The 12,898-nt window shown below is 46.9% G+C and overlaps 1 long non-coding RNA gene across 1 annotated transcript in view; it reads right to left on the bottom strand.

Annotated features, from left to right (window-relative positions):
* Positions 1-9,996, bottom strand: part of LOC146179542 (uncharacterized) — a 189,096-nt gene extending 179,100 nt beyond the window's left edge. Inside the window, exon 1 of the long non-coding RNA XR_014700932.1 lies at positions 9,816-9,996. This is a non-coding gene — a long non-coding RNA (uncharacterized LOC146179542). The remainder of the gene's footprint in view (positions 1-9,815) is intronic.
* Positions 9,997-12,898: the final 2,902 nt, after the last annotated feature.

The following is a 12,898-nucleotide window of genomic DNA, read 5'->3' as shown; positions in this document are numbered from 1 at the left end:
TTCTTTCTTTCGCTTTCTTCCACCTCTCAAATGCTGCTTCTTTTATTCTCGTGGTTTTCAATTTCTTCTTCGTTTAGTCATGTTTTCCCCTTAGCTGGTATTTCCATTTCCATAGCTTTGAGACCCTTTACCCAGCCGCGCTCTCCTCCTTTCTTTGGTTGCATTGCTTTCAGTTCAGTTCAGTCGTTCAGTCCTGTCCGACTATTCGTGACCCTATGGGCCATGTCACGCCACGCTTTCCGGTCTCTCACTATCTTCCTAACATCACATAACTTCATCTGCAGTGCCTCGAGGATGCCATCTAACCATCGCGTTCGCTGCCTACCCCTTCTTCGGCGACCCTCAACCTTTCCCAACATCAAATCTTTCTCCAGCGACTCCTCTCTTCTCAACAGATGACCAACGTAGCTTAGCTTTAACTTTAGAATTTGACCCGCCAATGAGCAGTCAGGGTTTATGGTCAACAATATCGACTGATTTGATCTTCTGGCAGTCCAAGGAACTGTCAAGAGTCTTCGCCAGCACCACTATTCAAGCGCGTCAATTCTTCGCTGGTCAGCCTTTTTCACAGTCCAACTCTCGCATCCATAAATCACAACTGGAAAGACCATAGCACGAGTTATACGGATCTTGGTTGGCAGACTACTGTCTCTGCTCTTTACTAGGCGGTTAAGGCTAACCATTGCTCTCTTTCCCAGAAGCAGGCGTCTCCTAATTTCATGGCTGCAGTCTCCTTCCGAGGTAATCTTGGAGACCAAGAAGAGAAAATCTGTCACGGCTTCCACTTCTTGTCCCTTGATGCTCCAGGACTTGATAGCGCAAGACGCCACGATCTTTGTCTTTTTAATGTTCAGTTTAAGCCCAACCTTCTCACTCTCTTGTACGCGCATCAGAAGTCTCTTGAGTTCCGCTTCACTTTCTGCCATTAAAGTGGTATCATCCGCATATCTAAGGTTGTTGATACGTTTTCCGGCAATCTTCACTCCAGCTGAAGACTCGTCCAGACCGGCCTTCCTCATGATGCACTCTGCATAAAGGGTAAATAGGCAGGGTGACAGTATGCAGTCTTGCCTCACTCCTTTCTCAATCGGAAACCAATCAGTAAGAACATGCCCAGTTCTGACTGTGGCCTCTTGTCCTTCATACAGGTTCCTGAGGAGACAGATGAGGTGAATTGGAACTCCCATCTCTTGGAGAGCTTGCCACAATCGGCTGTGATCTACGCAGTCAAACGCTTTCGCATAATCAATAAAGCAGAAGTAGATAGGTTTCTGGAACTCTCTTGCTTTTTCCATTATCCAGCGAAGGTTGGCAATTTGATCTCTAGTTCCTCTGCCCTTGCGAAACCCAGCTTGCACGTCCGGAGGCTCCCGATCCACATACTGCTGCAGCCTACCTTGGAGGATCACCTTGCTAGCATCACCTTGCTAGCAAGGTGATGCTAGCATGCGAAATAACCTTGCTAGCATGCGAAATAAGCGCGATCGTGCGGTAGTTGGAACAATCTTTGGCACTGCATTTCTTTGTAATGGGGATGTAAACTGACCTTCTACAATCCTGTGGCCACTGCAGGGTTGTCCAAATCTTCTGGCATAATGTATGCAGAATGTTAACAGCGTCATGGTTGAAGTTTTGAAGCAACTCAGCTGGAATGCCTTCAATTCCGCTAGCTTTGTTCTCGCAAGGCTGGCTAAGGCCCATTCAACTTCACTCTTCTTCAATTTCATTCTACAAATTTTGTTTTCACAACTCTGATTTTTCCTTTCCACTTTTGTAAAGTGCCTAAGGCTGTCTTGCTCTTATCTCACTTCCCTTTTACCCTAAGGGCAGTAGTGGATTTAAATTTATGATGAAAACGTAAAATGGTTTGGTTTGGTTTGGGGGGTTTGGGGTTTAACATCCCAAAGCGGCTCAGGCTATGAGAGACGCCGTAGTGGAGGACTCCGGAAATTTCGACCGCCTGATTTAAACGCCAACTTTACTTTGCAAAGTCAGAATGCGGCACTCCTCATTTTCCTATTAACGGCCCTGTATCCATTATCAGTTCGGAAAAAGACATCCGGTTCACATTTACCCGAAGGGAACCTGCCTGAGCGCTACGAATAAGTATAATAAGAAAAAGAAGCGCACTCAGTAAAGTGCTTCGGCGAGAGAAATTCCGCAAGACATCGACAAAGACAACGCTTTCGGAAGAACGGCAAGCAGCGCCACCCCACTTCTATCCAGTTATCAAGCTGTCAACGGGCTCGTTAAAATAATGTGCCTTCTCGTAACGGCTATACACAACTGTATGCGAACTCGTTCGCGCGCCTTCCTTGCTCACGCTCTAGTGAAGAAGACGCTAACGCCTGGTCTCGCTGCAAGAGAATTTTCCAAGCCGCTGAGCTGTTCAAAGTTGTGAAAAGAAAAACAAGGGAACGGTAGGGTAAAGCAAGGCTTGCGTCGGGAAACAAGTCAAAGAGGAGAGTCTTCTGAAAGCTGTAGACGCGACAGACAAGGCTCTTAATCACTGGGTGTCACGACCCTTGCGAAGGCGGTCCAAGGAGAATGCTCTGCACAGCATGGGGTAAAAGAAAGTTGCAAAGAAGCCAATTCACGAATCGAACCGACGTTAGTAAATCGGGCCTGCGTTGCGGATTACAATTTATCAGAGAAAAGAAACTCTTTTGTTTGTGCGAACAAATCGAATTAACGGTGGCCGCAGTGAGTCTTTCAGTCAACAGCGACCCTACAGGGGTTCTCGTAGTGCGTCGCTACTCTTCACTGTTCTCTTTGGAAGCTCGCAAGGAGGAGGGAGGAGGAGGAGAAAAGGAGGGCGGAAGACAGGGATGTTAACCAGAAAAAATGAATTCCGGTTGCTATCCTGCACTGGGGAAGGTGAATGGGGGATTAAAGGGGGAGGGTAGAAGAGGAGAGGAGGTGCGAAATTCACAGTCTGGTAATGTTAAGAGAGACGTTTGCAAGGTATAGGCATATACTAAACGGGTGCACAAGAGCGCAATAACAGAAATGAGAACTATAGCGAACTGGCGTCGAGTACATGAACGTTTATTGTTATTCGAACTCCTCCGCTTTCACGGAAGTTAAAAGATAGGGACAAATAGGCAAGGAGGACAGACGCCGAGAGGAAACCCGTGTCAGCATTCCGCCTTTCTACATTTTGTTGTGTACAGGGTGGTAATTCCCTATCAACTCGATGGCCTTAGGCGTGCTTAGTGAGTGGCTGCGACTTGTTCGCGGGAACCTTTTGGTAAAATGTAGCCGCAGGGCTACGTAAATTAAACTCGAGCGCGCAGACAAGCTCGAAACTTTCCCCCTTTGGTTGACGCATAGCGCTCGAGCTAGGCGGCCGTGGCTTGACAACCCAATTCGAAGTTCCTGAAAACTTGCGAGCGCTTCACAGTGCTGTAGAAAGTACAAATGGTAAATTGACCTGCATCTGGCTGCGCTTAATTTTTTTTTTTTTTTTCACTACACAGGTGTTTTATTGCCGCATGCATTCCTTGGCTGCAGTATGCATTCTGACAGCGTGCATTCTTGGCTGAAATACATGGCACTCCATGCAGCTAAAGCACTTCTTCTAATTTCTGATTCACAATTATTGAGGTATGAAATTATGAAAGCATTAATTAACCACTATCATCTTATGTTAATTAAGAAAAAATACAACCGGTTTAGCGTTCTTAGGCCAAATGTGAAATAGGTGCGGTAGACCTTTGGTTTTCATTTCGGGTTCCGGTCGCACACCTTAAATAAAAAATTGAAATAAATAATAATTGAAATTAGGATTGAAATAAAAAATTGAGGTTAAGAAATTACTTTTAAAAGGAATGAAACATGCTCCTAAGCATACATTCGTAAGCTAGCACATTATGTGAAATGCCACCCGACACAGATAAAAAGTCCCTATCCAGAATAATACTTTCAACGTTCCTGCATGGCTTAGGGTCAGCGTGTCTGCCACGGGATCCCAGAGGTCCCGGCGGGTTTGATTGCAGTCTCAAAAGTGTTGCCCAAGTTAGCAGCGCCTGCAATTGTCTTCAGACTGACGAACACCACCAAAATCAATTAAATTGGTTCACAGGAAGGGAAAGGCGCAGTAACTGTCACACTTGCTCTGTGGACACCCGAACCGCGCCGTAAGGGAAGGGAGGAAGGTGGGAATGAAAGTGGAAAGAGAGAAAGAGGAGCCGTAGTGGAGGGCTACGGAGTAATTTCGACCACCTGGGGATCTTTAACGTGCGCTGACATCGCACAGCACACGACGCCTCTTCGTTTCGCCTCCATCGAAACGCAGCCGCCGAGGTCGGGTTCGAACCCGGGAACTCCGGCACAGTAGTCGGGCGTCTTACCACTGCACCACCCCGGCGGGGCAAAAATGTACCAAAATCAATTACACGCGGATTTATTGTCACAGCGCTCTAAAGTATAAATATTTCCCTCTGCTTTTCTTGGTTTCGCTGAGTGTTCGGTTTCTCCGTGTGTTTGTAGCATGGGCATATGTTATATATAAATTATGTACCAGTCGCTTCGGCTGCGCTATGATGGACGTTGGATTAAAGGCAACGGCTGGATGTATGCATACCTCAGCGTGGCCGCAGTCGTATAATGTCACAGCTGATTTAATTGTAAAAAAAATGTAATGACAGAGCCTTTGGCGTTGGCCTGCTAAACCAAAAGTCTCGATTTCAATACTGGCTACTGCGAGAAACGCAGAAATGCCCGTTTGCTTCGATATCAGCGAGCACTAACAAACACCAGGTGGTGTAAATGGCCGTTAAACTGTGGGCGGCGCTTCGTTTCTCGACTGTGTGGCTGTCACATAAAAAGGCAATTTTTCTTTCCCATTAATTTCGGAAGATTTAATTTGAAACTACTTTTTGAACGAGTAACCTTACGCTGTACCTGCTACCATTGCTATCACTGTCGCCGTTCCTCACCCATCTCCTCTTCGTCAGACTTCTATACGCAGTCATTCACCTATTCATAGGTACAGGTGCATATAAATTCTTCTAAGGTCACACAGCTGCACAGCGGTGCACGATGGACAATGGCAATGATGGCATTGATAACATATGCTGCATGATCGAGCTATCATGCAAGTTAATCTTGAACACAGTTGAAACGCAGTGGTTGGTGGCAGATTTTCCCTGAAAATAATTTAGTTTCAAATTAAGGCGAGCTACGTGTCCATGAGTGTGGCCCTCGGTCACATTAACCCTGGAGAGCATGAGCTGATGCTCTAAACATATATTGTAGCATGAACACAAAAATGTGCTGTAAAGAATTCTTACGCGTGACGTCGTCTCATCAGTGGTAGTCGTGATGGCTATTGCCAAAGCTAGCATCGGGCTGTTGATGAATACTCTTGAAGTACATATTAATGGATGCCAGGCACACGCTTTACTTTTCTTTTTTTTTACTTACGGCATTGACAAGTATCATGAAGGCGAAAGGTCGTCTGCGTAAGTCCTTCACATGCCAACCGTTGCGAGTGGCAACTCAGCACAACGGAAATGACTAACTCAGTAAAAGAAGCGATGGCGAACACAAGCGGATTAGGATCAAAGTCCGTAACATAATAGGATTGCAATCAAAACAAAATCAAAATTGTGGAGGTCGATAACTGAAAGGCAATCGGGATTTAAATTCTGAGTATATTAGCGGGCATTTCCTTCCCATTAACCCAATTAATCGCCGCTAATCTATTTAATCTTTTATTTCACTTTATTCGTCACAAAAGAGACTGCCTAGGTCGGTCGGGACTACGACGCTTTTTTCTTGCAACAACAAGGATCTCTACCCTCGTCGGAGCATGGCTTATTGTAACACTAGTTTTGAAGCGAAGCGGTACTTATAATTGTACTATATAGGTTATTAATTAACCAAGGACCTAGCTATTTGCGGTTATAAGGCAGAATATAGCTTGTGAAGACAGACAGGTACGCCAGCAATGTCATGATTTAGGTTTCAATGAATCAAGAAATGCGGTTATTTTTGCTGTCCTATATATTAACGGCACCTTCATTTATTTTAAAGCAGTGCAGAATTTATCTACCATTCGTTCTGTTATCTTCATTTTCTCGTGTGCCTGCTTGGTTATTTGTCAGATCTCTGCTCCTCTTGAGAAGAAGGCACACGCTGAAGGGGAAGAGGTTAGAACCCTAAAGAGTAATAGGCCAAGAAAAGGCAAAATAATGTCATTTGAATTAGCAGATGCAACACCACGTGACGGAACTACATCAGGTGTCAGATTCTGAAGGAGAGATCAAGCGTATGGAAACACCTCCTTTGAAAGCTGGAAATTTCAAGAGACGGGCACGTGTTTGTGAATAATGCAAAAGGCCACTCATGGCAAAATTCTTGGCGTCATCATCATCATCATCAGCAGCAGCAGCCTGATTATACCCACTGCAGGGCGAAGGCCTCTCCCATATTTCTCCACTTAACCCGGTTCTGCGCTAGCTGCATCCACTTGACCCCTGCGAACTTCTTAATCTCATCCGCCCACCTAACTTTCTGCCGCCCCCTGCTACGCTTTCCTTCCCTTGGAATCCAGTTTGTTACCCTCAGCGACCATCGGTTATCCTCTCTTCGCACTACATGTCTTGCCCATGTCCATTTCTTTTTCTTAATTTCCACTAGAATGTCGGTAACTTGAGTTATTTCTCTGACCCACTCTGCACGCTTTCTATCTCTTAATGTTACCCCTACCATTTTTCGTTCCATAGCCCTCTGGGTTGTCCTCAACTTAAGTAGAACTCTCTTGTTTAGCCTCCACGTTTCAGCCCCATAGGTGAGTACAGGCAAAATGCAACTGTTGTATACTTTCCTCTTGAGCGATACCGGTAAGCTGCTAGTCATAATCTGCGAGTGCTTGCCAAATGCGCTCCATCCCAATCTTATTCTTCTTGTTATTTCCTTTTCATGGTCCGGATCTGCCTGTTACTACCTGTCCTAAGTACACATATTCGCCTACTACTTCCAGTATTTCGCTACCTAACGTAAACTGCTGTTCTTTCCCGAGGCTGTTGAACATTACCTTAGTCTTCTGCATATTGATTCTCAAGCCTACCTTTCTACTTTTTCTGTCTAGGTCATCAATCATTATTTGCAGTTCATCCCTCGAGTTGCTTAGCAAGGCAATGTCATCAGCAAATCGCAGATTATTGAGGTATTTTCCATCTACTCTTATCCCTAACTGCTCCCATTCCAAGTCTCTGAATACTTCCTCTAAACAAGCTGTGAATAGTACTCGGGAGATTGTGTCTCCTTGCCTAACACCTTTCTTTATGGGAATTTTGTTACCTTCTTTAGGTAGAAATATGGTTGCTGTGCAGGCACTATATATATCTTCCAGAACTTTCACGTACGTCTCGTCTACCCCCTGATTTCGCAATGCCTGCATCACCGCTGAGGTTTCAACTGAGTCAAATGCTTTTTCGTAATCAATGAATGCTATGTATAAGGGCTGGTTATATTACGAGCATTTTTCTATCACCTGATTGATGGTATGGATATGGTCGATAGTAGAGTACCGTTTCCGAAACCCTGCTTGATCCTTTGCTTGATTGCAGTCTAAGGTTGTCCTGATTCTATTAGCGATTACCTTAGTAAATACCTTATACCTAACAGACAGTAAGCTGATTGGTCTGTAATTTTTAAGGTCCTCAGAGTCCCCTTTCTTGTGAATGAGGATAATGTTTGCATTCTTCCATGGTTCCGGTACCGTCGATGACACCAGGCACTGCGCATACATTCTTGGCGTATACCCAGTCAATTTTTTAACAGCACCGTGCAATCATCAACTACAGGGCGCTGCTGCGCCGGAAAACGTAGAAGATGACAAGGCAGCTGGCGAGGACAAGGGCATGCACACAATTTCTGCTGCTGCTGTGAGCCTCGTCTGCTAGGCTGTTATGATTAGCGCGAATCATCCCCTGTCTGCGATCGGCTAGCCTGCATTGGCACGCCAAGAAGCTGGCACGACTAGTTTTAGAGCGCAGCTCTTTGGCGTCCGTTCCTGGGTTTCGCGTCGGCGTCGTCGTCGTCGTCAGCCTCGTAACAAGCTCCGCCCCCCTTTCATCCCCCCAGCGCTAGCAGCGACCGACTGATACCGCTGGATGCCGCTGACGCCGCTAGAGAGTCAAGATAACGTGACTGCATAGAACACCGTCGCCGCCATGCAGAAAGAAGAGGGGAGGGTCCCCCCCCCCCCCCCCTGTTCCTGTGTGGCGGATAGGGTGCTCTTCAGTTGACGACGCGCCGGTTATTTCACGTAGGCCCCGGCACGTCGACGAATACGTGACCACCTTCCCACGGCTAGACCTGGTTCTTGGCGCTGCGGAAGCGAGGGTATCATATTGCTTGCGTCGGCATCGGCGGCGTTGTCCCTGAAACCAACTCCGCAGCTGGGGTTGACTCACTATCGGCGTCAGCAGCATCAGTCAGTCGCTGCTATCTCTTCCCTTCTCCCTTTATCGCGTTGTCCGCTTGCTGCGCGCGCTTCTGCCCCCATCGTGTGCCGCTGGGTGTACACGCCGCCCCCCTCCCCCCTCTTCCTGCGAGTCTCCGGTTGTCAAAGCGCCGGCTCGAACTTAATTCCTTTCTTCGCTCCTCCTCCAATGCAACCCCTGTGCGGTGGCAATCAGAGAGCCAGATCGGTGGCGGCGGATTTGCCTCAATCTATCGAAAAGGTGAAACAGCTTATTTGCTGCGCTCAAATTTCGCATTAGGAAGTAACGTAATCGTCGGTAATTTTTTATCTGCTGTACAGAATATTATCTGTGAAAAACACTCATTTGCAATAATTAACTTACATAGTACAACTTGCTGTACATGCCTATAACTATTTGCCATCGTTACTTCTGGAACAAATAATTGTGGACGTAGTTAAATATCGGCACAATAAATAATTCAAAGAAAAAACTGTTCTTGACAGCAGTCGCAAATGAAACTGGGCACACGCGCAGTAGTATAGGACGGTTACAAGTTTCCGCAAATCAAAGTTAAAAGAACACACCACATATAGAACAAGCGCTGTCAAATTTCGGACCTCAAACATGATCCGGGTGATTGCTTCCAAATGAGCGGAACAGCCAGGAAGGCGACATTTCCTTGACCAGCATGATTCTGCAGCGTGACGTTTTCCGTCTACTTGCATTTAAATTACCTCTGAAGCTTCCCCCTGTTGCAGACAGGAATTTCAGCAAGGGCGGGAGTCTCAGGTTCGTGAACTTGATCTTGCGTTGCACTTGACGGTAGCATTGCAGCATCTTATTTAGCTAGTTACTGTTACACACTCCGCCAGCGCGGGCACAAAACTACCAGTCAGGTGACTATAGGTAATAGCGAGAAACGGAAAAACTGTTCGCAGTCCAAATGCAGCTTGCCCGGTTTTCTCTTAATTTCCAGAACATATTGCTGTTATATTGGTCACATGGCGTTCCCTTGTAAGAAAAAAGGAAAAAATACCGGCGCTCTTTTTGAGAAAATGGGCGACGTATGTTTGAGGTGTGAGAATAGCCTTTTTTACACTCAGTTCGCTGACTAAACAGAGAGGCAGGCCGCAGGCTAGCGCATGAACGTGGTTTCAAATGCAAAAAGCACTACGCACTTTTTTGTATGTCACCAAATAGTAGTAAATGCGGTATGCATGCAAGAGGGGCACTTGAGAAACAGCTGGAAATCTGATTTCTCTCGGTCAGCTTAACGGAGCATCACAATAAATCCGGCAATGGTCACAACCGACGACTAAAGGAACAATCGGAAAAAAGTGCATCGAGTTTTCGAAATCAATTCCTCGCCTTACTTACCCGACAGACCAAACGAGTAGAAAAGCGTGCATTTGCCAATTCGTTGCACTACGGGAGCACGGCACCGATATTAAACGCGAAGGCATTCTAACGAAGAGCGCAGCTTCGCAGTGCCAGCCAAAAGAGCGTTGAGCGAGCGATGCTATGCCGAGCACCCTTCCTCAGTAGCACAGCGTTTCCAAGGCGCCAAGTCAGACACCGTACGTGACACTTCCTTACTTTTTATCATCCCGAGAAGGAGAGCGAGGGAGCATGCTTAAGTCAGTCAGCATGCACTCGTCACCGGAGAGCAGCGGCCAGCGACGGCGATGGTAGCGCCGCAGCTCGGCCCCGTGCCTGCTCCGCCAGTCGGCGAGGCTGCTCGATTACTTTTGACCATGTAGGAAGGAAACAACTTTTAAAGCGCAGCTCTTTAGCGTCCGTTCCTGGGTTTCGCGTCGGCGTCGACCGCGTCGGCCTCGTGACCAGCTCCGCCCCACTTTCATCCCCCCAGTTCGAGCCGGCGCTTCGGCAACCAGAGCATCGCAGGAAGAAGGGGGGAGGGGGAGAAGGTACACTCAGCGGCGAACGATGTGGGCACGAGCGCGCGCAGCAACCGGAGAACACGGGGAAAGGAAGGGGGGATCGCCGGAGGCAGCGCTAGCAGCGACTGACTGATGCCGCTGCCGCCGCTAGCTAGTCAAGGCAACGTGACTGCGTAGAACACCATCGCCGCCATGCAGAAAGAGGAGGATGGGGTCCCCCCTCTTCCTGCGTGGCGGCGAGGGTGCTTTCCGGTTGCCGAAACGCCGACTCGCTATCAGCGGATCACGATGTGTGCATCCCGTTCTCACTCGCTTCAGTCGCTAGCTGCGTCAGTGGCATCAGTCAGTCGCTGCTATCTGTTCGTCGCGCAACGTTCCTATGGGCCCACGCGCTGCTTCCCGCAACCTCCCGATAGGTCAATTGCTCTCTTCCTTTCTCCGACCACAAAGCTTCTTCCATGACAGCCAAGAACTGCTAGTAGTGTTTCTTCAAGGGATACGTGTGAAAAAATTAAAAACGTTGTCTGTAATTGTACATACGTGTCTTGCTCGAAGTATTTGCCTCAATCTATCGAAAAGGTGAACAGGTGATGAGCTGCGCTAAAATTTCGCATCAGGTAGTAACGTAATCGTGGGTAATTTTTTCCTTCCTCCATGCTTTTGACAAAGGCAGTATATGCGTCTTTTAACGCATAAATTTCGCTTGTTGGTATTTGAATTCTGAAAATGTAGTACTTGCTAACGGCATGGACCAATCACGTGGTGCATCTCTAATATCCTCAGCCGCTTTGGCACCTTAAACCCCACAAAATCGAATAACGTCGTGTCTTTTCTCGTTATTCGTCGATGTCGTTCTCGCTAATATATTTTAAGAAATTACATGCCTCTTCGTTAGAAATGAACATTGTGATATAAACACCAGCCAAACGCCCATTTGTTCTTTATTTGGGGCTTCTTCCCAGCCGCAGAAAAAGACGCCGATTGCGTGCTCAAATAAACCCTCTAAAATAAAAAACAAATGTCTTCGCATTGCTAACAGTGTAAATAACAGTGCGAATACGTGAATAACGACGCCCCAGGAACTTGCTCAAGCAAATGGCCCGATGGTGTCTGCCGGCCTAAGATAGATAAACAACCTACAGGAAGCAACAAATCACCGACCTCAGCACGTTACCAGAGAAACTGCCCAACCGTGAGGGAGAGGAGCTGCAATCTCATAAGGAATACACGCCGAGTATGGTTCCTTGTCAAGGCAGTGTGGAACTGAGGAGACGTCGCTGCCATCTAAATGGGCAAAGCAAACATGTCGTCGTAAAGTAACTCGCTTCATATATCTATTCCTCCCCCAACTTTTGCAACATATTTGTTTGGTGAATGTTTCGAAACTTCCGAGGAAACGATGCATCACTGTGTTGGAAGCAGAATAAATCATTGATTTTGGTGCGCACTGGATTAGAAATCATGATGGGTACAAGACGTGACAGATGGGCAGCTGAGCAAGCTGTAATATATAGACTGCATAGCTGATGTCTCTTATAGCATTCCGAGGTATCTTTTTGCGCCTCTAATGCTCGTCAGGCGCTAATGGTTTCACCGATATCACCTAACAAGGCACTCGTCACAGTGTCGTACCCCGACTAACGAAAGCTTATGTGTTATTCCGATTTCATGGTAGCGATAAACTTCCAGAATGTCGTTAATCAAATCGCGGTGGTGCAGTGGTTGGGGCACACGACTGCTGACCCGAGAGACCCGAGTTCGAATCCAGGAGCGGCTTCAGCGTCGTTTCGATAAGAGCGGAACTCAAGGCAACCGTATACTGAGCAATGTCAAGGCGCGTTCAAGAACACAGCTAAAAATTTGACGGAGCCTTCACTACTGCGACCTACCTGCCCTGAGTTGTTTTAGGACGTTTTAAACCCCATAAAAAAAACGTAATGCATTTGGAACGCCTGGAGGTCCCTGCGATCAGAGATGTCTGAAACCATAGAACTCCAAGATAGTATTGAAGGTGTGAGTAACGCAACGAAACGAAGGCAAACGTTAGGCACAACCTGATTTTATAAGAGGTCGAATGAGAAAGAGAGTAAGCGAGAAGGATGTATTCAAGGCAAGGTTGCGAGTCCGTACTGTTAGAAATGGCAAGGTGGACTATTCCTCTCTGCAGCAAAGGGATTTGATATGAGCCAATTTAGGTACACCTCTTCACGGCGACCTTAAGCATTCACTTTTGTGCGTGGCTGTGCAAGACCTACATAAACAATGTTCATTTTAATTGATTGATTGACTTACCGACCGTTCATCTGTAAGTGAATCATCAGCATCAGTAAGTGAACCAATAAATTGTTTTGTGAATAACTGCATCTGGCTGCGCGTCTAGTAAACGGGCCATAGAACATTTTAACGCTACATCATTAAAGGCCCTGTCAGCGGAAAAATCCCGAAGATGGCGCTGGTAGATGGTAGTTGGTAGCTGACATCGCCGAGCACTAACTGGACTTAGGTTTGTCTGACATTCCTTTTGGCAGGAGCTGCCAACAGGGCCTCTCATTTCATATG

Source organism: Amblyomma maculatum, chromosome 9, assembly GCF_055883805.1.
Source record: "Amblyomma maculatum isolate TAMU_Amacu chromosome 9, ASM5588380v1, whole genome shotgun sequence".
NCBI lineage: Eukaryota > Metazoa > Arthropoda > Arachnida > Ixodida > Ixodidae > Amblyomma > Amblyomma maculatum.
The sequence above is the reverse complement of the archived record's forward strand: the minus strand, read 5'-3'. Positions and strand labels throughout refer to the sequence as shown.